This window comes from Pinus tabuliformis, chromosome Q, assembly GCF_031772625.1.
Source record: "Pinus tabuliformis cultivar Carrire ecotype Pingquan chromosome Q, CPIR1, whole genome shotgun sequence".
NCBI lineage: Eukaryota > Viridiplantae > Streptophyta > Pinopsida > Pinales > Pinaceae > Pinus > Pinus tabuliformis.
Genome location: NC_142296.1, coordinates 147,571,690 through 147,595,167, shown reverse-complemented (window position 1 = coordinate 147,595,167; position 23,478 = coordinate 147,571,690). Strand labels below are relative to the sequence as shown.

The 23,478-nt window shown below is 34.4% G+C and overlaps 1 pseudogene; it reads right to left on the bottom strand.

The window, feature by feature from the left end:
* Positions 1-6,835: 6,835 nt before the first annotated feature.
* On the bottom strand, positions 6,836-14,445 carry LOC149218681 (caffeic acid 3-O-methyltransferase-like; annotated as a pseudogene).
* Between the last annotated feature and the right edge of the window lie 9,033 nt (positions 14,446-23,478).

Sequence of the window (23,478 nt, the reverse complement as noted above, 5' to 3'; positions counted from 1 at the left end):
ATGCTACACAAACACACCCATATGTCTTAAGATGTGAAAAAATATGCAAGGACAATCATTTCATTTATTGGAAAATTTACATATTATGTAACACTATTTTTTTTTAACAAAAAATACCATTAGGAAAAGAACATAATTTTCCACAAATTGTCTTTTTACTCTAAATCAAATATAAGATAATTTTCGATGTCTAACATGAGCCTCCTAGGGAATATTATAAAGCAAAAGTGGAAATAATAAAACAAGAATATATTAGATCATAAAATATTAGGTGAAAAAGAAAAAACTAGTTTTTCAACTAGTATTTTCAACTTATCTCCATACGGTTTTACTCGAATTTCAAGTGAGAACACTCTTTGAATGCAAAATTTAATTCCTCATCCAAGGAGCAGCCATTTCGCATACTTTTGATGGACCCTGCTACACAAAAAATTAGAAATACATTATTACAATCAATTTTTTCATGTATTTATCATTTTCCATGTAGAAGGGTGGATCCAAAGTATGCAACATGGGTACTTCTTATATGAGGAATTAATTCTACATCCAACAAATTCTCTCACTTGAAAATTTATTAAAACCATAGGGAGATAAGTTAAAAATATGAGTTGAAAAACTTGTTTTTAATCTATTTTTTTATTTTTTTTTATATATTTTTACTATTTTACTCTAAAAATGGTAAATCATTCCCCATATCTTACATCATCATCTTGAATCCTATTATTTCTTATAAAGTTGATATTGGTTATACAATTTTGTTTTAAGTCCCATTTTATACCTCAAAATTTCTCTGACGATTCACACCACTTATATGAATTTTGTGGGCTCCAGTTTGATATAGGAGTAAAATTTTGAAATATCATCACAACATTTGGCGAAAACTTGTAACCAATATTCATGCATTCACCCTAGATCTTGACATGATTTACATTGAAATGGCCCATTGGCTTCATTGTGCAAATACTCCCCTCTCATTCAAAGACCTCTTCATTCTACCTCTTCTCTTACAATTATAAAAAATAATTTTGAAAACAAAATCTAGTCCAAATGGACTAATCACTCAAGAAGCCCCTATCTCTAGACCCCCTAGATCCACATTCCTCTGCAGAGATCTAACTAATCCTCTAATCTCTCTAACTCACTCACACATTCTTGAGATATAATCTAACAAGTAGATCTTATTAAAATATATTAAGTCGTGTACAATTCTTCTAGAATTATAAGGAAACATAGGAAACTACATTTAATCTAAAGAATTAAACTCAATTAGGGAACTAACTCCCTTGGTTAATGAAAACCCCTATATCTAGTCAAATGTGCTCGACTTGGAGGTTAGATGTTCTTGAATCATTCTCGTATGGGAGGCCTTCACAATTTGTAGGGATGGACTTCCAAGGGTTGAAGTAGTTCAAGTCCCAACTCCTTATACCTCAACCTCATTAGAGACATGCATGGAAGAAAAAAGAGCAAACCATTCTGCTATAACTAATCCAAGTTTATGAAGGGAACAAAATGAAAGACATATTACTAACAAAAATCATAGATATACAAAATAACTTAAATTCAACTAAATATTGGAAAATGTTCAAAAATTGTATACAGGTAGACTGAAAGAAAACTAACTTGAACGATGGTAGCTTGTCTCTGAGAAGAGATGTGATAGCTTCACGCCTTCCTCAACTCTAATGTTACAATGGTTATGTGAGGCATTTTTTACATGAATAAGCAATATGAAACCCTAAACATCAAACAGCCTAACTCTAGGAGATGAAGCGCCAAAGTCCTATGTGCCCCGATGGGGTAAGTTTGAATGTTAACTTCCCAAGGCCGTAATTTTGGCATTTGATCTCTAATTTGGGCACATGATAACACATTAGAAAGGTGCATATATGGAGTAATTTTTTCAACTAATGAAAAATTCTATGACTTTCAACGAATCAATTCCCCAAAGGAACCATTTAGGGCCTCAAGGCGACTCTAGAAGTTTAGGACCAAAAAACTGCCAAAATAGGAAACTATGCTCTCAAATAGGAAAATGTGTTATGGAGTAGGTGGTATAGGTAGGTGGATACTAATATCCACCTAGATGGTAAAGCCTCATAATATCATATATATTGCCACTTGGATGCCAATGATGCCTAATATAGGGGTTTTCTTCTTCAACCTTATCCATGGTTATGAAACCCATTCATAGTGATCAAAGCCTAATAAATTCCACTATATTAATAAAATTATTCCTAATTAAATAATAAATCCTTAATTCAAATAAATTTTGTCATCTACTTTATAATTGTATTAAATTAAAAATGGATTTCTTTACATATTTACTAAAACGTATATCATATCATGGGGGACATGTTGTAACGCACATAATACTCTTACACACACATAATTGATGGAATTCAAAAATATCACACAATTGCTTTATCTATATTCATTTAGTCATATAATAGAAAAAGGAAGTCATTTTGGATAGGGTGATGCGAATGCATACATGATTATAATCACATTTGTGATTCCCTTGAATTAAATTCAAAAACATGCTTTCCACTTGAGTACATAAGAGGGCCATCAAATTGCTCCATCTACGAACAAGAACAAAATATTTGGCTACGCAAATGACCTTAGAACACCATGGATAATAAAACTTACTAGTACCATTCTCATTAAAAACTAAATAAAAGACGTAGCTTTCCCCATAATTTTTACGCTTGCCGTTATTTGAAGTAGACTAATACAAAATGGAAAATAATATAGGAATTAGATAAGGGGTTTACATAGAAGACGATAGTAGAATTTATATATATTGTCAACATGTTCCTCACAACATCTCCTTTCTTCCTCGTGAAAACAAGGATACTAGAGGTATCACATTTACTTTTTCATGTAATTACAATCATATCAACCCATACCATTAACACTCACTTTAATGTAAATATACAATAATTATAATTGTATCATGTCTTTATAAAGTTTAGTATTTATGATCGACATCTTAAATTCATTTTAATCATCAAATTGTACTAAAAGTCTTAACTATCTAAATGATGTGCACCATACATCCTACATTACATTTTAGTGAAGGACTTGTTATAGGAAACCACTATAGAGAATCAATGGTAATGTTATTCCGTGAAATTACATAAATAAAATAACTAAAACATAGATGTATAAATAAAAATAGAAATTAAATAGAATATTGTATTGAATAAATATTGAAGTTAATTTGTACAATGAAATCAATATGTTAGAAATTGACATGTACGTTGAAAACAACAATTGTGTATGTGAATATTGAATAGAAATAAAAATTAACATGTGTTTTGAAATGAATGTGATACACATGGAAATCAATACATTAGAAATTGAATATAATTGAAATAGAAATATATATTGACATTTTCTGTAAATTAATGGTTTAGAAATGGAATAAAAATAGAAATAACAATAAAAGTTGAAATTGGAATTATATATATATATATGGGGAAATGCACAATAAAATCAAGTATTATGTATATTTATATTCAATAAAAGTAGGAGTTGTTAGTTACATTAAAATCAATGCAAAGAGAAGTGAACACATACACTAAAATAAATGTGTTAGAAATTGAATATGAATATAAATATAAATTGATATTGAAATAGAAATCAAAATTGTTATTTACATTGAGATCGACGCATTATTAATTGATATGTATACTAGAACCAATTTACACTAAAAATTGAATAGAAATAAACATTTACACTAAAATCAATGCATTTATAATTAACATGTGCACTACAATAGTATCATATAGAAATTGACATGTATGCTAAAATCAGGACATTGATTTCAATATATACCCATTCATTTCAGTGTACATTTTTCTTTTTAAAATCAAGATAGTGATTTCAATATATATCCATTGATTTTAGTATACATTGTTAAATTATTACATTTTTTTATATTGTTACATTTTTTCATAATATTCTATATGATGCAATTAATTTTAGACATCTACATATACTTAATATTAATGATTTACAAACTGTGTCACTATAAGAAAAAATCAAGAAAGTAGATAGGTAATGGTTCTTCTCAATAATACTGTGTACACTTTCAATCAACTAAAAAAAGTGAATACATTTCAAATGATTATATATTAATTTTAAATACATACATAATCATCTTAATCTACAAAATTTGTAGTCACTCACGACTAAAGCTAACCTATATCCATCTTAATCTTAAATTTATCAAACATTGAAAAAGATAACATACAAAAACATTTTAATCTTAGATTTATGAAGCATCCGAAAAGATCACATATTTTATGGTGGGAACATTCCCTCAAAATAAGCATTTATTTATTGAAAGTGTAAAAAAAAAATAATAATAAAGATAATTAAAGTGGATCATTTCCCAACTAGATATTTTTAAAATATAGTGTAAAATAAATTTTTTTTATAATATAAAAACAAAAAATCTTTTTTGAGTTTAAATAACATAAAAAATAAATTTTGAAATATAGTCGATGACGAGGTGGACAAATATCAACATTGGACTTATTTTGATGGAGCATCTTCAAAAAATGGAGAGTGTGGGGGTCAATGGTTGGGGTTGTCCTTTACATCCATGAAAATCATTTTTTTAAACTTCGGAGGAGTCTTGGGAGAGGAACAAATAATTTTTCAAAACTTCTCGGCCTTAAACTAATTCTTCATTTTGCAACTGAAAAATATTGTCATTCTCTACAAATCTTCGGTGATTCTATGTTTATTATTAATTGGTTTAATGAGTTTCAACATTGTCACATTCACACACTTAGTCTGAATCTTGAGGTTTTACAACATAGGCAATGTCTTGATATGGTTTCTTATCCCTATATTTATAGGGAACATAACCATTTTTCACATATATACTCTAATGCTGTTTTTTCGAAGGCTTTGTGGGTTTGGAATGTCATGGAGCACCTAAAGGGGATATTCATAGAATATTATCATATACCCTTCAATATGGGGCTTCACATTGACACCCATAGTGATTTGATAAATATTCTTGGATATCTTATGTTTTTGGTGCAGGTTCATCCCTTTATGGCACTTTCCTTTTTTGTGGAAACTAAAAAGGCTTTATCCCTTAAGTATTTATCATAACAATAATTTATTGATCCTTTATTTCTGGTTTTATGGTCTAGCTTTTGGCTCAACCAACCAATTATAAACCTTTTGGATATTGGAAAACATTATGTTAATTTGGAGTGCTTTATGCACTTATATAATTTTTATTTTCTTAATAAAAGAATACAATTTTTTTTAGAAAACATAATTTTTTCACACTAGAAAAAAAAATTCAATTATGTTATTTAAAAAAATAGTAATAAAATTAGTATAATTATATAATTTATTTTTTTCAATAAATACTTTTTCTCAATAAATAAATAATTAAATTTAATTATTTAAAAAATGTATTTATAAATTTATATTTTATATATATAACAATTTTCTTTATCTTAAATATTCACCCCACTTATGTAAATAGGATTTGTTAGGACCTACATACCAAAAAGAAATAAGAGTATTTACAATAATGGTTGGTTGATATATTAAAAGCTTAGATTAAGTGTTGTAATGTATAGTTTATAAAGAGTGTTTCAATTTATAATGTATAGTTATTATATTTGTATGTTAGATAGAAATGTTGAGTGAAAATTTAATTTTAAGTATTTGTGAGATTGTATTTTTTGAAAAATATATTAATAAAGAAATGAGGAGAGATTTGTTTTTATTATTTCTTTTAAATTTAATTATTATAATTCAGATTTTGGTAAAATCTCAAAAAAAATATAAACTTGAAAGAAAACTTTAAAGTGGTAGCCAACATATTTAATAATGTTTGCGAAGAAAATGATGTATGCTACAATAAAATAAACATCACGATTAATATAATTATATTGATATTAATGAGTCATTTTTAAAAATATTTGTCAATTTTATCTAAATAGCAAAATATATATAAAGGAAAAAAACACAATGGTTAAGAGTATATATATACCTTGAGTGAGCTTAATGGGTAAGACCATGTGTTTCCTTAAGAAGTCATGGGTTCAAAATTAGAGGGAGTAGAGTATGTATGCCTTCCTAGACTTAAGAATCAAAATCACTAAAAAAAAGTGAGTCTCTTGTCACACAAACAAGGGTTCTTATACACCAATATAGTATCTAAATTAAAATGTAAATTTAAAATTAAATAATAATAATAATAAAATTATAATTAATAATAAACAATCACATCATAATTATTTAATAAAATATAATAACAACTAACTAAAATATTAAATTTTTTTATAACCTTTTAGATAACTTAAGCATCGTAATAATATTAGAGAAATCATACCATAACCGCTTTTAAAAATACTAAAATTTTCCTACCTTATAACCTTTTAGATAACTTAAGCATCGTAAGAATATTAACTTAGAGCAATCATACCATAACAGCTTTTAAAAATACTAAAATTTTCCTAGCCTTTTGAATAGCTCAAGGTTAAGCATAATCAGAAACGTTTTTTAAAAGTCGCCAAAACCGCATATATTATTAGTATTGTTATTCTTTCACAACGGATAGTAAAATCATTTTTGTCCGTGCAATCGTCGATAACATTTTATGGATAATAAAATGTGAAAGTTTCACTAAGCCATTTCCTCTTGAAGTTGTGAGATTGGATTTGATCTTGAAAGAGAACGTTCCGCCAAACTTGACGGAAATTATTTAATCGATACAGCATGAGAGGAAGAAATCAAATTAAAGATGAACCATACCCTATGATAAACAAAGTGGTATGGAATCATATCAAAGTTACTTATGGAACTCCATTACCCACGATCCATTGACACAGCAAATGGGCTTAACACCTCGTACAAATGCTGCCGCACGGCCCAACTCTTGAAATTCCTGCTCTGTCCGTTCCTTGGCGCCCTGAAAGTATGCCAACATCAATAAATCTAAATGAAATGCCTGTCGAGCAGACGGAGATGTCTCTGCAGCCACTGGGAGGATGGTATCTATCACAATCACCTTCCCGTCCACTGGCAAGGCCTTGTGGCAATTCTTCAAAAGCCTTACACAATCATCGTCACTCCAATCATGCAGAATCCACTGAAAAATTAATAATCGATAGATATATAATCATTCAAGCATAGCCATAGCTATACCCTGATTAAAATAGCTTGGCCACTTGGTACGCTATCAAACATGTCTCCACTCACATGTTTCACAGCTGAACAAACACACATTAGCCAGATTTCGTCAACTGCACAGATATTGCATTCTAATCATGTTTTTCAATGGTTGAAAAATGGAGCTTCGGACTTACCTCGATAGTGAGGAGCGTCGGCCACCACATGGAGCATGTCGAAGTCGATTCTTGAGATGTGTGGATACCTAGACACTATGAGATTGAGAGTCGACCCAACTCCTCTTCCCATATCCACCAATTCCTGAACCTCCTTAAAACCCTCGTAAGTATCCAGAATCTTGCTCATGAACATGGTAGAAGGCCCTGTTGAAAAGCCTATTGAATCTTCGGTCGATGGCCAGGTACTCGATGTTGGGAATTTTTGATGCAAAATACCAAAAACAAACAATATGTTTACCACAAAGCCAATGCTCTGTTTACTCTGTCCAGGATCTTTTGACAGAGAACCTCTTAAAAACAAAATGACTCAGATGACACCATTAAACTGACACAAAGCATTTCTATTCAAAAATATATTGCCTCATACATATTCATCCTCTGTTAGTGAGAGGGATTCACCACTGTAAAATCCTTTTTATATTCACTGCTGTGAAAAACAACTTACTGTTGTAATAAAAGTTTACATAAGTTTACTGCTGTAAAAAAAATTTACACAGGCTTACAAAAATTCGCTCATGGATTTTACAAAACCTTCAGCACATAAAACATTACGGGTTTTGTTCTCATTTCACCTTGCATTTTCACCGTTCCATTACAAAGGGTCAAAACAAAACATTACCAAATATTTCTTGTGCAGTGCTGCCTCTGGTTCTCTTTCACGCTGCTGCGAACACCAACATTCTTTACCTCCCGTGTGGCATACAAAAAAAATGTCAACGCAACAACATTGAGCACATTTTTCATGGCTCATATATATGAAACTTAATACAAAAAAAACATATTAAAACATACAACTAACACATATAAAAGAAAACTTCACGTGCCGTATGTGAAACTTAAGTATTCACCTAATCCTATGACAATGCATTAAAAGAAGTATGGTCAACGAAAATTGAGGAACACTCCACGCAACTTGATTTAATGCTGGTCGTATGCAGGTTCAATCGATCAACGGCGGAGAACAATCAATTAAATCGGACGGTGGACAACAATATCGGAAGGCACTTTGTCACCTAACTTTATCGCCCGAGAAAACTACGTTGCATTACGTCAGTGGTGAACCACGTGTCAGCTCCATATTATATCGGAGCTCCTTGCCGGATTATTCCTTCGTCGGCAAATTGCTCCGAGAAAATTCCGGTGAACAGTTTCTGGCTTGGTACATCGGCGTTGAAATTAGATTTCAACACTCCCATTTAATTTCAACAGCTGGGCATTCGGTCATACCGAGACACTTCCTCAAAAATTCAAAGCTCTTTTGATCCAGTGGCTTTTTCAAGATGTCTGCTCCCTGTTCTTGAGTCCTGCAATGTTCTAGGACAATTTCTCCATTGTTCACCAATTCTCTGATGTAGTGAAACCTTGTATCAATGTGTTTCGTTCTCTTATGAAACACTGAATTTTTTGACAATGCAATAGCTGAGCTATTGTCACAAAAAATCACTGTCGCTTTTGCCTGCTCTTGGCCTAAGCTTCTCAACATTCTTCTCATCCACACTGCTTGACATGCTGCTGCTGTAGCTGCCACATATTCAGCCTCTGCTGTAGACAATGCTACAATGGACTGCTTCTTAGAAGCCCATGAGATGGCTCCTGAACCCATATTAAAAACATAACCGGAAGTGCTCTTCCGATCATCTACACTTCCAGCCCAATCGCTATCTGTGTACCCAACCAAATCTGAATGTTCTGAGGCATGATATAAAATTCCAAACATTTTGGTACCTTTGACATACCTCAAAATTCTCTTTGCTGCCTGCCAATATGCCTCCTTCGGCCTCTCCATGAACCTGGAAATTAAACTAACAGCATACATTAAATCAGGCCTAGTTGCTGTTAAATACATAAGACTGCCCACAATGCTTTTATACAGGCTAGGATCAAAATCCTTGCTGCTGTCCTCTCTGTTGAGTTTTAATCCCATCACTGTGGGAGTGATTGCTGCCTTGCATTCTTCCATCTTAAATCTGCCCAAAACTTGATTTACATATCTTGCTTGAGATATAAAAATTCCTTTTTCATTTTGATCTACTTCTATGCCTAAGAAGTATCTCAACAAACCCATGTCAGTCATTTCAAATTCATCCTTCATGACTGATTTAAAGTTCTCAATAAGATAAATATCATTTCCAGTGAAAATAACATCATCTACATACAAGACAACAATTAAAATTTTACCATCCTTTTCCTTGATGTAGACTGTGGGCTCTCCTTCACATTTGTCAAATTCATTATCTAATAGATATGAATCTATCCTGCTGTACCATGCTCTTGGCGCTTGCTTCAGCCCATAAAGAGCTTTCTTCAACTTGCACACTTTGTGCTCTTCACCTTTCTTCTCATATCCGAGAGGCTGTTCCACATAAACCTCTTCCATTAACACTCCATTTAGGAATGCTGATTTCACATCCATTTGGTAGACTTTCCATTTGTTTTGTGCTGCTATGGACAGCACTGCTCTCACGGTTTCCATTCTTGCAACCGGGGCGAAAGTCTCCTCATAATCTCTCCCATACTGCTGCTTGTAGCCTTTGACAACTAGCCTTGCCTTGTGCCTTTCTATCTTGCCTTCAGCATTGCTCTTGGTCTTATAGACCCATTTCCCACCAATGACTTCTTTGCCTTTTGGTAACTCAACCAAATCCCATGTTTTGTTTCTCTCTATGGCATTCATCTCCTCATCCATAGCTTCTATCCATTTCTTATCTTTAATAGCTTCTTCAAAATGAATAGGATCATCAACATGACAATACAAGGCAAATAAGGAATTCATTCCTTCATCATAAATGTCACTTAGATTTCTAAATTTCTTACCTCGTTCACTTGGTGTGCAAGTGCTTGAAGATGCACTTGAATTTCCTCCTTGTGGTGTGCTTGGAGAAGCACTCTCATTGATCCTCAATGGTGTCCCTTGCTGTCCTTGTGTTGGCGCTGCTGTTTGGGGATGCATTTCAGCCACCTCCTCTTCATCTTCATCATGAGACAAACAGTTCTTGACATTCACTGTTTTCTCTATGCTTCCATCCCAAGCTTCTTCCTCAATGAATTGAACATCCCTGCTTACAAAGAACTTCTTGGTAGATGGGATGTACAGCCTGTAGGCTTTGGATTCATCACTGTATCCAATGAAGATGCATTTCTCCCCTTTGCTGTCCAACTTCCTCCTTAGCTGATCTGGTATGTGTGCATAGGCCACACACCCAAAAACTCTCATGTGGGTGACTCCTTGCTTTCTCCCACTCCATGCCTCTTCTGGCACTTTGTTCGTGACTACTTTTGTAGGACACCTGTTCAATATATAAACTGCACAATGTACAGCTTCAGCCCAATACTCATTTAGCAAATGCTTTGCCTTCAACATGCTCCTTGCCATCTCCATGATGGTTTTGTTCTTCCTTTCAGCAACTCCATTTTGCTGTGGGGTGTACCGAGTTGTAAATTGTTTATGAATTCCATTTTCTCTACAAAACTTTAGGAATTCATTGGAGATATACTCACCTCCTCTATCAGTTCTCAATACTTTTATGTGCAGCCCGCTTTGGTTCTCCACAAGTACTTTGAAGTTTTGGAATTTCTCAAAGACTTCACTTTTGTTCTTGAGGAAATATATCCAAGTCTTTCTTGTAAAATCATCAATGAATGTCAAGAAATATAGGTTGCCTGCTAATGATGGATCTTGCATTGGTCCACACAAATCTGAGTGGATAATCTCTAAGGGTGCCTTTGCCCTTATGCTTTTCCCTGATGGAAAACTTTCTCTATGTTGTTTGCCCAATATACAACCTTCACAAAGGCTGTCCGGCTTCTCTATCAATGGTAATCCCTTTACCATTCCTTTTCTGCTCAATAAGTTTAGACCTCCAAAATTTAGATGCCCGAATCTCAAGTGCCATAACCAGTTCTCATCCTTTGGCACGCTTTGGAAGGCCTCTTGGGTGACTGCTGCCATTTCCTTCTTGTTCTTCAAGTTTGCCCTGATCCGGAGAGGGAACATCCTGTTCCTTGTCATCTTCACTTCAGCAATGCATCTTTTGCTGGGTGGTATGTCCATGATGGTGCACACATCATTTACAAAGTAAACATTGTAACCCTTTTGGACAAGCTGTCCAACACTCAAGAGGTTACATCTCATTCCGGGGACATAGTAGACATCTGCTATGGTTTTCCTTTCTCCTTGTTTTGTAAATATTTTTATCTCCCCTTTTCCCATAACAGACACTTTACAATCAGTTCCTAGTGTGACCTCTGATTTCAAATTCTGATTTAAGGCTGAAAAGAGAGCTATATTCCTTGTCATATGGTTGCTACAACCTGAGTCTAAAAACCATATGTCCTCGCTATGTGTTTTAGCCATGTTACAAGCTAACAATACATTTTCTTGACTGTTGTTTTCTCTTGTAACATTTGAATTTTGTCTGTTGTTCTTATCATGTTGTTTCTTTCTACAATCACTAGCATAATGTCCATACTTTTTGCAATAATAGCATTGAACATTAGATTTATCATACCTTTGTCCTTGAGCCTGATACTGATCTCTTTGTTGGCTGCTGCCTTGACCTTGGTTCTGATTTGGATTGCTGCCTCTTCCTTGTGCATTTGATGGGCTGTTCCTTCCACCTCTGTTCTGGCTTCTGCCTCTTCCTCTTCTGTTTCCTCTTCCTTGACCTCTTCCTCTTCCAAAGGACATCTGGGTCTTGAAGGCTTGCTCAAGAGATGAGTTTTCATTCCTACTCAACCTCTGCTCATGTGTTATCAGTGATGCATGTAGCTCATCAACTGAATAGTTTGAGAGATCCTTTGTCTCTTCAATGGTGGTGACTATGGCATTAAACCTTGAGGGTAAGACCCTCAATATTTTCTCCACTATTCTTCTATCTTCAATTGTTTCTCCATGAGTTCTCATTTGTGTGATTACACCAATCACATGAGTGAAGAATGATTCAATGTTGTCTGACTCCTTTATGTTCAAGTTTTCAAAATCCTTTCTTAGCAATTGTAGTTTTGCTGTCTTCACTCTCTCCATGCCTTGATAGGCTGTCTTGAGGGTTTTCCATGCTTCATTTGATGTTTTAGCTGCTGCTATCCTTGGAAATATACTCTGGTCTACTGCTAGATGCAACAATAAAATGGCCTTTGCATCCTTCTTCCTATTGCTCTTCAGGAGATCTCTCTCTCCCTGAGTTAATGCATTGAACTCAGTTTCATCTGCTGGTTCTTCAAAACCATCTTCAACTATTTCCCATAAATCTTGAGAGGCAAACATGGCTCTCATAGTTATTGACCAGTAGTCATAGTTCTTCCCATTAAACTGTGGGAGCTGGGTGTTAAACATACCCATACCAGTGCTTGTGCTAGCCATTCCTTGACTGTGTATTTAAAACTGACTGTCTCTTTAGTAACTAACAAGATAGCTGTGAAGAATACCTGAATCCTTCGTTGTCTGAGTCTTCTGTCTGCCTGAGAAGTTTTGCTGCAGCTACAAACCTTCTCCCTTCAGCTTCTTTAACTTCTTTAAAGAGCCTGGTCCAGCTCTGATACCACTGTTGGGAATTTTTGATGCAAAATACCAAAAACAAACAATATGTTTACCACAAAGCCAATGCTCTGTTTACTCTGTCCAGGATCTTTTGACAGAGAACCTCTTAAAAACAAAATGACTCAGATGACACCATTAAACTGACACAAAGCATTTCTATTCAAAAATATATTGCCTCATACATATTCATCCTCTGTTACTGAGAGGGATTCACCACTGTAAAATCCTTTTTATATTCACTGCTGTGAAAAACAACTTATTGCTGTAATAAAAGTTTACATAAGTTTACTGCTGTAAAAAAAATTTACACAGGCTTACAAAAATTCACTCATGGATTTTACAAAACCTTCAGCACATAAAACATTACGGGCTTTGTTCTCATTTCACCTTGCGTTTTCACCGTTCCATTACAAAGGGTCAAAACAAAACATTACCAAATATTTCTTGTGCACTGCTGTGCATACACCCTCTGGTTCTCTTTCACGCTGCTGCGAACACCAACATTCTTTACCTCCCGTGTGGCATACAAAAAAAATGTCAACGCAACAACATTGAGCACATTTTTCATGGCTCATATATATGAAACTTAATACAAAAAAAAACATATTAAAACATACGACTAACACATATAAAAGAAAACTTCACGTGCCGTATGTGAAACTTAAGTATTCACCTAATCCTATGACAACGCATTAAAAGAAGTATGGTCAACGAAAATTGAGGAACACTCCATGCAACTTGATTTAATGCTGGTCGTATGCAGGTTCAATCGATCAACGGCGGAGAACAATCAATTAAATCGGACGGTGGACAACAATATCGGAAGGCACTTTGTCACCTAACTTTATCGCCCGAGAAAACTACGTTGCATTACGTCAGTGGTGAACCACGTGTCAGCTCCATATTATATCGGAGCTCCTTGCCGGATTATTCCTTCGTCGGCAAATTGCTCCGAGAAAATTCCGGTGAACGGTTTCTGGCTTGGTACATCGGCGTTGAAATTAGATTTCAACACTCGAACCCATTCATTCCATGGGCTTTGGTGAATGGTTGCGAGCCTTCCAGCACAGCGTCCTTAAGATAATACCAAGACTTCATCAACACCTTACCTTGATTCATCAACACCAGTGGAGCCAGAGAGACTCCATGCCGGTTTTTCACAAGATATTTGCACAGAGAAGTGAGACCATAGAACCTCTCGGCCTTCGCGTTCTCGTTCGTGGTCACAGAGAAGCTCAAAACGGAATGGCTGGCCAGCACTCTGAGGATCCGATCAAGAGTAATGGCGGCGTCGGGATTCGTCGTCGGAATATGGGCAACGATTTGTGTGGGCGAGAGTTGGACGCGATTGCCGGCATTTGCTATGATTTGGAGAGCGTCGAGTTCGACGGCTGCCTTCATCGCCATGGGGAGGCATGAGAAATGTGCGAGCTCCATGCCGAGAAGCCATTCATCTTCATTCACAATCTTCACATTCATAATCGATTCAGAGTTTTTAGCAGCTGTTGACGCCATTTCGATACACTTCTTGCTGGGTCGGGGATGACCACACTCTAAAGCAAGGCCTCTTTATCCTCTTCATTTTTCACAGTAATTGCTAAGGAACAAGACTATCGAATCTACCGAGCTATATTAAATGGACGAGACTCTATCTACTAATCCATAATGTCAAAGTGGCGGTGATATTTATCAATCGTAATGTAAATGTTATAAGTCCCCATGCACACTCGGAAAAATAATTTAAACACAGTAATTTATAAGCATTTGATTGATGAATAATTTCACTTGAATGCCCATTTTTTATATTATTTGAATAAATAAATGTATAGAGACTTTGATACTATAAATTTATAAATAATTAAATTTTAATATTTATTTTGTATTATTTTAAATTTAGATATTTATTTGTATTTAAAAAATAATTGTCCACCACTATAATAATTTTATAAATGATTAGTTTGGAAATAATTTAATTGAATTAGTTATTTTTAACATTAATCAAATATGCTAATATTTTACATATTTAAAAGTAGATTATAATTTTTTTTTAAGATTATTAATAATTTATTCGTAAATAATTTAATTTAGATGTTTATTTTTTATATTATTTAAATAATTATATTTGTGTTATTTATATATAACGTTTATAATTTTAAATAATAACAATTTACAAATAGTTTTTAAATCTAGTTATTTTTTTAGAAAAGAATAAATATAGGGAGTTGTTTGTAGTGCCATTTTTTGAAAGATTTCACTGTGGGTTTTTCCGTTCAAATTTCTCTAAAACCCTGCAACAATTTATTGAAATCACAAGCTTGGTAGGTAATTCCTGCACAATCAAAGTGTTTTAGGGGTTTTTCACGGTGCTGAATCCAAATATGCACTTAAAAAACTAGTTTAAATAACACAACCAGAAAGTCCAAAAAGTCCCACTAAAGACAACTCCTAAATAGAGTCACTAGCACAAACTGTTGAGGATGAGCCTTATCTACAAGGAAAACTAGGATCAAGTGTTACCACACATGCCAAAGAAATAAATATAAACAATTACATTAAATTTTTAAATAATTATTTTAAAAATAACTCAATTCAATTATTTATTTTTTTATGTTAGTTAGTTTAATAAATGTTTTTTATTTTTATATTATGTAAAAAGGGTGAGTATTCAAGGTAGTATTATAAAAAAATAGCTATTTGGGAAATCATCTAATTTAATTGTTTATTTTAACATTTTTGGTCACCTTAAATAAACAAACACTTAGTTTGAGTAAATCTTTACACCTTGAAAGATGTGATAAATTTAACATTACGATGGATTTAGGATGTGATCCTTTTCCACTCTGGATAAATTTAAGATAAAGAATGATTTAGGCTAGCTTTAATCATGGGGTCTTACTATTATGTATGAATACTATTATGTATGTATTTAAATGTGATATAATCATTTAAAGTTTTTCCACTTTTCTTAGTCGATTGAAAGTATTACTTTTTTCAATTTTTTTAAAATTAATAAAATTAGAAAATCATCAAAATTATGTATATTTAATTCTATCATTTAAAATTTACTTATTTTCTGACATTGAATATATAGACCATTATTCAAAAGAATCAATTCTAGTGTATCTTTTTCATTTTTGATATATAACAAAATTTTTAGAATAAAATTATGTACATGTTTGAGATGAATCTCATAATTTTAAGTTAACTTATTTTTCTTCTGCTAATTCAAATGTATGCATCAAGATATATATGAGAAATAAATTGAATATAGAATGCAACAATATTTAACGATGAAAAATATACACTAAAATTAATGCATATATATTAAAATCTTTGCGTTGATTTTAGTATGCATCTCAATTTTGGTATGCTATGATCGTTGGAGACATGCTAATTATAAATTCATTGATTTTAGTGTACATGTCTATTCCTATTAAAATTTTAACACATTGATTCTAGTGTCTATGTCAATTTATAATGAATTGGTTTTAGTTTAAATGACATTTTTTTTTTTTTTTTTTCAATTAAATACAAATTTTAATTTTAATTTTAATTTCTATTTCTATTTAAATAGAATCCTATTTAATTTCAACCCGGATGCAGGTGTTAATAAATGTTATTTATGAGAGGCCGCACAAAGCAGGCAGCTGGCCCTGCACCTGGCTAGCGGACGACCCCCATAGCATGCACCTCTGGCTGGCGGACAATTTCAAAGGCACACGCATTTAATCATCTCCAAAATGGTATGTTGGTCGCACAATTCGACATTTATGAGCGCCTGGTTCAAGAGCTCTTGCGTAAGGTTTTATGTATGGATCCATATCTGATTTACGCCATTGTAACTGGTTTGTTCTACCTCCGCTCGGGGTTCTTCCCGCACCCTTGCCTGGCTCAACTTGTTTGGAAGCTCGCATGGTTAACTGGTGTTGTTGGGCTCCTCTGCGCTCAGATTCTCTCCCATCAGCTCTGCCTTCTTCCCTTTCTCAGTTGCTCTGTCATTCAGAGAATGCCTCACCATCGAGGAGTCCCGCGTAGAGGAAGTAACACTGAGAACAGAGGAAGAACCTCTCAGCCTGCTCTGCAGAATGTCATACCCATTGCGTCGGCCTCCCCTTCCTCACCGCCCTCGGGTCAAGCTGGGCCTCTTCCGCACAATTCCTTTCAGACTACCAGGTTCACCTTCCACAGTAGGCTCAACAGGCCCGTGTTGTTTGCTAGCATCACAATCATTCTTGATGAGGAAGAGAGTAATCCTACCAGCTCGGCTCACACTACCTCCTCTCAATCTCAGGAAGATAGTGTCCTTCAGGGGGAAAAGGCTGGGGTGGTGTCTAACATTGACAATATGCAGGATGACACCCTTGTTTCTGGAGCGCCTCTGCATCCGACCAACTCAACACAGAATGAGATTCTTGCCTGTGGACCGACTCATCGTGCAGGCAACATTCTCAACCTGGTAACTACTCCTGAAGGCGGCATTGAAGGAATTGATGACAATGGCTTCGTCACCTGGGTCGCTTCGTCCAGCCAGGTGGATAAGGACATGCCTTTGCTCTGTGTATTTTTTGCTATGTGTCTTCGTTTCTAGGTCTTTGGTCCTGTGTCTGGTTTATGTTCCTGTTTAAGCTCGTGGCGCTAGCCAACCTGCTGTCTGTTTGCAGTTACAACTATGGGTTTGATGGGTACTATTTTGTCATTTTTGTTCATGGCGGGCATGATAGCATGCGTCTTAGTAAAACCTCTGAAGGTGTTAGCTATGTCATGTTAGAATCAGAACAGAAATATTTCAGTGGGTCATGGTCTAACACAAAATCTTTTGAAGTATGTAATCTGAAAACGACAGAAAGCACGAAATGTATGTCTCTGAATCTCTGGCTGAGGGTTGGCATCTACCCCCTCTGAGGTCTCGACCTCTATGTACATAATTTTCTCTTTTTAGTAGAATTAGAATTTACGCAGAAAAAAAAAAAAATAGAAACCTATTTAATTTCTAATTTGTATGACAATTTCTATTTTTATTCAATATAGTATACATAATCAATCATATATATATCATTCATTTTATTGGACATGTTAATTTCTATTTCTATTCAATACACCTATACATAATTGTTACCATCAATCCATATGTTAATTTCCAACATATTGACTTCAATGTACCTATTAGCTTCAATTTTTATTCAAACTATCACCTTTATTAATTTCTATTTTATTTATGTTTCCATGATTATTTATATTTTTCTATAATTAAACCAAGTAACATTACTATTGATTTTCTATATTGCTTTCACAGGATAAGTCCTTCACTAAAATATAATGTAGGATGTATAGTGTAGATAATTTAAATAATAATTTTTTTAGTACAACCAAGATGACCATTAAAATCAATTTAGGATAAGATCCTAAATGTATGGACTAAAATTTCCAAAAACAAGTTATGATCATCAATATTATACTACTTTGAATTCAGATTAAAGCTAGAGTTAATCATAGGAGCAATGAAAGTGTAATATTATCCAAAATGGTAATGCAAGCTAGGGTTATAAGTAACTAGTAGGAGAGAAGAGAGTGGACTTGTGGGTAATGTCGCTACTACATTAAAAAGGGGGTTTTTAAGATATTAGTTTGAGAAGAAATCACAATTTCATCTCAACTTACCTTTTTACTCTTTCTTAATTATTTTAATTAATATTTATCATCTCTGTAGTGACATAACAGAAATCAATAATGGTAGCCTACTTCCTTCAAAACTTATTTTCGTTGTGTAACTCAAAAAAAATTATTCGAACTCACCGATGTGGAAAGGGGAAAAACCAAAGCAATTTCAACAGATGAAATCCGTTGCTCAACATTGGGCGAAGCTCTACCACTTGCATCTTGTGCCAAGTGCAATGTTATTCACTTTCTTCTACTACGCGCTCATTCTCGTGAACCTTTCTTTCCAGAGTGCCTAGCACCCTTACTGAGAGAAGAAAAACATATGTTCCTCCCCCTCCCTATGAAAATGAAGTAACCAATCAATGCATAAGAAAGAGAAATTGCGCATTTACATTTACTGTGAAAATTTTAGCATGTTTGAAAAGCAAAATGTTCATGGAATGATGTAAAATTAAGGCCCTTGCTCTGTCTCGGTCGAGGTTTTGAAACTCTAGTATTTTGTCTCAGTAAGGACGATGAAAAATGATGCTACTATATTCCATACTAGCCATTACTAGGGATTCCAACTATGAGCTATCACAGATGGGTTCGTACTAAAAAAAGTTGAACCTAACTTGGGGAACACGACGATAATGTGAAAATAGGCGACTAGGAGCAAGGGAACCATCCACCCTACAACCAAACCACAAAAGTTCCATAAATTATCTTGCAATGACGCAACGTCAAACAAGGAGGAACTAAACACCACCAAAAACCTCGGAAATAACCCAAGTCCAAAAGGTTGAGCGTATCAACTCCAACAAGGCACATAAGTGTCGAAAAACCCCAGTGCAATATATTTGACACCGACTAATTGGGAGCGACGACCAAAGACATGGTTCAGCGGCAGCTAGGTTTCCCCATATGCCTATCGCATCTTAGAGAACCAACTCAAAGTATCTCTTGATCAAATTTGCACATGTCAAAGCCCTTTAAAGGGCCTCTCCCATGTTGCAAAAGTAGGGAGAAAACTTTACTATTCAAAAAAGAAAAAAGAAAGAATTTTTTCATTTAAAAGTAAATTAGAATAATATTATAAAAAAAATTAAGAAGCACTATTAAGTTGTGAACTTATCCACTTTTTTTTTTTTTTAATTTCATTTTTGCTGAAATCTAGGCTTTGGGAATTGTAATTTCCAAACTGTCAGTGCACTGTGAATCTATCACAAATGACAATGGTTGAACTTGTGAATTTCCTTTCTCAACTAATGTTAAATCCCATTTCAAAAACAATAGTTTCCAAATTCGGAGTTGCTCACATTTCAAAAACAACAATTTCCTTTTGAATTACTTTTTCTAGTTGTAACTTGTGCATATGATGCAAGTTAGCGGTTGTGCCTGCAGGCTGCCCCTAAAGCAATGTTTGGCTATGATTTACGCTGGATAGGAACATAGATTCATCATTCAGTAAACACCTGTCAAGCAAGGTTTAAGCACTATTTATGCTTGGAGAGGAGCGCATTCAACAGACTTCATAAATTCATAACATACTAGATTTAACAAAATTTCACATTATGCTCCAATATATATATGTGGGTCCTGTTGTTTATGCGATGTGAAGGAGCAAGATTGAATGCAAGTAGATTTGTAAGTTACTCATTATGCTTTGATATCTATATTTTTCACTTATCATGATCTGTGTAGAAAGAATTGGGGTTTTTCAGATGAATTTATAGATTCCATAATAGCCAAGAGTCCTTTTCTGGGGTTCTTGCCTGATTTGAAGTATTTAAATTGTATTTGGACTCTTTCCAAGGGATTTTCCTTTCCCTGCTTCAATACCCATATTTCGGTTTTTCTTTTTGCTATGCTCCATGGCAGGAAATAACATACAAAATAGCGGGACCATTTTCCCTGCAATTACTTCAATACCAACATAGGGAACCTTTGTCTTTTCATATTTTGGTAATTAAACGATGCATTTCATATTATGGATTTTGAAATTATTTTAAAAAATTACATTGTCCATGGAAGCCCACCACCAGATAGATTTGATTATTTTAGCTCTTTTTCCATACTTGCTTCAATGGTTCAGGCCTAAAACTTCTAATTTTATAATCACGTTGACTTAAACCTAAATATATACAGAGAGACACAGTACACTAACTGCTTCCTGTTAATAATATTTTCTCCAACTAAACTCTCTTGGTTGTTTTAGGGCATTCCAAGATTTGGCCTCTGTGTGTGTGCTTTTAATCATATTCTGCCTAGACTTTATGACTGGTGTTGGTCTGCTACTATCCCGCATTTTCATTACAAAATATGCATGCATTAGAGAGTGACATGCAGTGAATTTCACGGCTGACACCGCAGAGACTTGGTATTCAAAACTGCTAGCTATACCCTTGTTGAATCCTTCACAACATATGCTAGGCAATGTGCATTCCTACGCTCTGAATCCTCAAAAATAACATGCTCCCACTTTCCTTGGCCATCTCTTTCCGGGGCAGTTAATATGGACATTGTTTTCCTCCAGCCTTCCCCACCCCAACGGTGGTCAATGTGGGACTCGTAATGTGGATCGGGGGATAGTTTTTTATTTGATACATCATTAGTGACAATATAGATAGAGGTCAACTACTTGTGAATCACACGTGTTTGGTCTGCCATGATATTATAGAAAGAAACTTATGTTTTGTGCATCATGTTCAAATATGTAGTTGGCACGTTTCTCTCTTTGATTTTCTAAGGATCCCCATTTCAATACCCCATAACAACCCTGCCTGGCTTTATGGACATTCAAATCCCTAACCAAATGCATGAAGTTAATGTTAGATCATGGGAATTAAATCTTGTTCTTCTCCTCTAGTAAAATTAGATCTGAGATATTGGGTAGCATAGCATCCCATAATTGCTCATTTTAGATAGGATCACAATCCTTGTGGATCATCATGGTTTTTCTTGTTGGCCTTTGTTTTTGCATATATCTTCTCTGTTTTCTTCCTCAAATTGGTTCTTCTCATATTTAAGAAGAGGTCCTTACCCTTGGGCCTAATCCTTGCAATTTATAATTTGGCACTTCAAGTGATTTGAGTCGCCATTTTTATTGGCTGCTTGATGACAACTACTATGGAAATAAAGGAGACGAGGTGGATATGGAGGAAATCCATGAGTTATGCAGAGTGGGTGTTATGTTTTCCTCTAGGTACTCGTTCTGCTAGGCGAGTATTCTCGTGGTCATATCTCTTCTATCTCGCCAAATACTGTGAATTCATAAATAATTTTATCAGAATTCTGAGTGATGAGCCTGTTGCTTTTGTTCACATTTTTGATCACTTGATTAGGGTTTTTGTGTGCTTTTCCTGGATAGAACTCTCGCAATCTCTTCAGGTTTAGGGATTCTAACCAGCACCTTAATGAAGGCAATTGTGTGCAGTTAGGAATTTTTGAGTCCAGCCTATCGACCAAATCTCGCATCCATGTTTCAATTCATTGAGTCCTTCATAATGGTTGCAGGGTCTGTCTGGATGTTGAGATTACATTTCATGAGGTAGGGATGCAATGGCATGGCCTCCTAGATTTTCAATGTGTGTGCATATTCTCTTCTCTTTTTAGTTCTCTGGAATTCAAATCTCAAACAACATTTCAAAGCTCCTACTAAGTTCAATCAATCAGTTTAGGAAAGCAAAGAAAAACAAAATTAAATGGAAGTACTGAAAGCCTCAGGGAATGAATAAGATTGAACTCTATCATTTGAGGAATTTAGGGAAGCATTTGCACACATTGAAATATACCATTCATTTAGGTACTTCAGATATCAAAAAACGTTGGTAATATGGTTTACTTAAATTTTCTATTTTTCCACCATGTCCCTCAGCAAGAAGACGTTGTATAATACAATTTTATTTTCTTCTTGCTTGGCCTTCTAGAATAATTTTGAACAATATCCCTATGGAGTGCCCAACTAGACATAGAGGTCCGATTCCACTCATATATTTTAAGAATGTTGATGCAAGATCTTTTCTTTACAATCGATTCATTGGATATTGGGGCTATTTTCTCCGGCATGACTAGGTCCCCATTTACTTCCTAAATCATATATATTCATGGCTCACACGACAAATGAGGCCAGATTACACTAGAACAAGATCTTACTTTTATGGATTTCACAAGGGACGTAACTATGATTATGAAGGGGCTTGTAGGGACCCTGGGCATGTACCACTACCTCCAAGTTCGTTGCCACTATCATCTGAGAGAGTGGTATTTCTGAGAAAAATTAGAGGAGTTGTTGCAGCTTGGCGTTGAGACCAAGGATACCATTGCATCTAACATGCAAATGACATTCGCCAGTGTACATGTCACATTGAATGGAGATATGAGCATACCACCACCATTTCCTTTTGACCTTCCAGTTCCTTTATATGATGATTCATTTATCACGAGTTTACCCATTGACTAATTTATTTCATATGCATGTATGTGTTGTGATGGCATCCTTCACACTTGGAGTGTGCATGACCCGCATGACACTTTTGACTCTTATCATCAAATTATGCATAATTATTTATATTAATTTAGTTCGTATTAGATTTCACTTATAATAATGAGTTCACGATAACATGTAGAAATAAACTAACTACATGAGTGAGCTTATGAGGTCATCTGAGGGGCAGTCGATGATCCATCCCATCCTCTACCATTGTATGTTTCCATGGATTCTCCTTCACCTCAACCTCATAACACTCATGTGAAGGAGAGTCATTGTGTACTACCACATGGACAAGTAGCTCAAGTAAACAATTTTTTTCCTAAGATTTCCACATTTTATTTTTTCAAGTTACATGCATATTAATTAAATCATAGACTAGTTATAATTTGTCCTTACGATTATGTACACGGGCCCATATG